Raw genomic sequence first — 3,963 nt, 5'->3', positions numbered from 1 at the left:
CCAGCCTCCTATGCCCATGACAGCTGAGAGATCTCTCACTGCCTTTATGGAGACCCTCGAGCCTTTCCTGATGTGTTCTGTTCCCTGCCCAGGGGGAGGAGCAGAGGGACAGAGCGGTTCTGCTGGCACCGGGCACCTGGCCATGCCCAGCCCAGCCCAAGAATCCCTGCCAGAATTCACTGCAGCATTTCCCGGCCCCACGGCGGGTCCGGCTCCGCGGGCAGGCGGCTCCAGGAGTTGCAAGTGGGCAAAACGGGGCCGAGGGAGAGGAGGCAGGTGGTGCCCGTGGGTGAAATGTCTTTGCTGCGAGCTGGCAGGGAGAGGAGGAGGGAGCAAGTGGTACAAAGGAAAGGGGAGAGCAAGAGGGACAAGGCTGGAGCGGTGGAAAGCGGCGGGGATGGCCCTGGGGCAGGCGGGCATTTTGCTTTAGAGCTCTGTGGGAGGAAAGGAAGAACTGTCAAACACATTGCAGAAAAAAAGGGAAGAAACAGCAGGTGGTGGATGTCGCCGACATTTCGGTTTCATTTGATCTGCCTGAACTGAAAAGCCCCGAGGGGGCAGGGCAGCGACTGCTGCTATTCCGGGAAATCAGCCCTGAAACAAAGTCACTCTGGCAACTCCATGAAAAACACCACGTGACATAGAATGCCCTCTGGGAATGTTTCCCGCCCGCTGCCCGGCCCAGGGCCAAGCCCCGCCCCTCGCTGCTTTCCCGCGCGCTGATTGGACAGAGCGGCCCAAGCACGCCCCGCCCCCAGCGCGGCTCCAGCCCCGCAGCGGCGCGGGGGGCTCAGGGCGGGAGCGGAGCGGCGGCGGAGCTCGGAGATTGCTCCGGCACAGGGGGACCCGCGCCCGGTGTGCCCCGGCTCGGGGCTCGCTGCGGACACAGGGGCCGCGGTGCCGGGTTCCCTCTGTGTGCCCCCTGCTCTGATATCGCGGAGGGAGCGGCTGCCCGCGTCAAACAATCACAATTTCACACAAACCCTGGGTTTCAAGACACCTCCAAGATCATCGAGTCCAACCCCGCCCTAACACCTCAACTAAACCATGGCACTGAGTGTCACATTCAGACTTTTTAAAAACACATCCGCGGATAGTTACTCCACCACATCCCTGGGCAGACCATTCCAGTATTTTATCACCATTTCTGTAAAAATATTTTCATAATATCCAAGCTAGATTTCCCTGGGCACAGGTTAACACTCTGTCCTCTCATTCTGTCAGTTGCTGCAAGAAGATAGAGACCAAACCCCACCTGATTCAGGCACCTTTCATGAAGTTGTAGAGAATGATGAGATCATCCCTGAGTCTCCTTTGCTCCAGGCTAAACAAGCCCAGCTCCCTCACTCCTTCCTCACAGGCCTTGGGTTTCAAGCCCCTCCCCAGCCTCCTTGTCCTCCTCTGGACACCCTCAAGCCTCTCAAGGTCCTTCCTAAACTCAGGGGCCCAGAGCAACCCTCAAGCTGTGACCTCCCCAGTGCCCAGGACAGGGCCAGAATGACCTCCCTGCTCCTCCTGGCCACACCATTCCTGATGCAGGCCAGCAGCCCTTGGCCTTCTTGGCCACCAGGGCACACCAGGGCACACTGCTGCCTCGTGTTCAGCTGCTGCCACCAGCACCCCCAGGGCCCTTTCTGCAGGGGCACTGTCCAGCCACACCGTCCCCAGCCTAGAGCATTGCAGGGGGTTCTGGTGGCCAAAATGCAGCACTCGGCACTTGCACTTATTCAGCTTCATCCTCTGGGACTCTGCCCATCCATCCAACCATTCCAGATCTCTCTGCAGAGCCCCCTACATTCCAAAAGATCCACCCACGCTCCCACCTTAGTGTCATCTGCAAATTTCCTGATGACAGACTCAGTCCCCTCATCCATGTCACCAATGAAAACATTGAACAGAGCTGGCCCCAGCACAGAGCCCTGAGGAACAGCCCTGGTGCCTGGCTGCCAGCTGCATGCAGCACCTTCAGCGCCACGCTCTGGGCCCGGCCATGCAGGCAGTTCTGAACCCAGCACAGAGCGCTCCTGTCCCAGCCATGGGCTGCCAGCTTTTCCAGGAGTGTGCTGGGGGAGACAGTGTCCAAGGCCTTGCTGAAGTGCAAACAGACAACATGCACAGCCTTGCCTGCATCCACCAGGCGGCTCAGCTGGGCATAAAAGGAGACCAGGCTGGTCCAACACCACCCAGCCCTCCTAAAGCCGTGCTGGCTGGCTCTGCTAGCCTGGCCATGCTGTGAGTGCTGCATGCTGGCATCAGCATCAACTGTTGCATGAGCTGACCGGCCCTCGTGAGGATCCTCCTTGCCCGGCTCGCTGGGGACGAGGCGGTGCCGCAGCAGCGATGGCTCATCCCGGCTGCTCTCGCTGGGACACAGGGGCTGCTCCGTGCCCGGGACACTTCCCGGCCCTGCGGCCCCGGGCTCGGCGCCGCTGCTCGGGCGGGAGGTGTCCCTGGCCGGCTCAGGGCTGCCCCGGGAGGAACCTGAACGCGCCTCAGAGCCCAAAGCTCTGCAGGCGCCGAGCGGAGGCAGAAAGCGCCGCATGGTGCTGCTGCGGGGCCGAGGCTTCTTGGCGCTGCCTTCTGTGCCAGGACCCGCTTCGTGTTCTCATGCAGGGACCCAGAGCGGCTGTGCCAGCTGTGTTAGAATTTAGTCCCAGTTTTTCCTTTCCCCTTCCCTTCTCTTCCTTTCTATTCTCTTTTCTTTTCCTATATGAAGTAGCCTCAGCTCCCTTTTTCCTTTGGCTCTCACCTTCCAGGTCCTGTTTCCCAGACCTTGTTCTTTCCTTCTAACACCCTTGGTAACCCGTTTCCCACTTAAGGCTTTCTTGTCTCCTTTATTTTCTTCCTTATGGGTGCTGTGGGTGAAGGTTTGGCTTTGAAAAGCACACTTTGTTCCTGTTGCTCAAGGAGCCAGCCTTGCAATTATCCCAATCTCCTGCTGCTGAGGCCTTCCTCAGGCTCTTTCTGAAATGAAAAATATCCAGGAAGCTGTTCTTTCTTGAGGTTAGAGTGGTTTCTACAAGTCTTTGAAATGTGACCATGATGGTTAAAAACCCACTGTGAAAATTAAGACTTCCCCTTTCTTTCCTCCACCCCATGCTCCGTCCTCTCCCTTACTTTGGAATCTCAACAACTGCACAGGAAACCTTTCTCATCCTGTCCATTGGCAAGGCAACTGCTCCTTGATTCAGGCTTTAAAGTCAGGCTGTGCCCATGCTATGGATTAGAATTTTGGATTAAGTTGTTGGTGCTTCACAAGCTCTGTGCTGCTTTCAAGCCTTTCCCCAAGGGTCAGAGAATAACAATGGCAGGGAGTGAAGGAGCCTTGTGCAGGGGTTGTTCAGAAATGGAGTGTGTTAAACCAGGTTGCTTTTGAAGCCATTGAAAAGCCATTACAGTGAAATTCAGGCACTGGAATTCCTTTGGGAAATGTCCATTTAGGGCAGATCCACCCTGCCAGAAGCTGTTTATCTGATGGTCAGTACATGCTGGGATCAGTGCAGGGCCATCCCCTCAAGAAATGCATGAGCCAAACCCAGCACCCAGAGGCAAAGAGAGGAGTTGAGCTTCGAGAGCTGCACAGATGAAATCCCAGGGATGTGCCTGGAGCATGGCCCTCCCCAGCAGCTTTTCTTACAGTTCCATTTTAAAAAAGGTAAAATCTGGTGCTCAGTGCTTTGGGATGTGGCTGGTAACTGCGGAGGGGATGAGCTCCCTTAGTGGAACTGAGGCAGTGGAGTGTCACGAGCCAGCGGGCAGATTGCTTCTCCTTCAGCTTAAATTCAGGGTTGATTTTTTTTTTTAATACTCTTAGAGATGCTATGAGTGAAAGAAAAGAAGTAGACTGGAGCAGCACTGGCACAGGAATTCATATTTTAAAATTCCTCTTTTCTTTTAAAAATGTATGTAGACAACATGAACTTTTTACCTCTGTGGTTTGAGGGGAAAACTCTTTTTCCCCTT

The sequence above is a fragment of the Prinia subflava genome, chromosome 9, assembly GCF_021018805.1.
Source record: "Prinia subflava isolate CZ2003 ecotype Zambia chromosome 9, Cam_Psub_1.2, whole genome shotgun sequence".
NCBI lineage: Eukaryota > Metazoa > Chordata > Aves > Passeriformes > Cisticolidae > Prinia > Prinia subflava.
The sequence above is the reverse complement of the archived record's forward strand: the minus strand, read 5'-3'. Positions refer to the sequence as shown.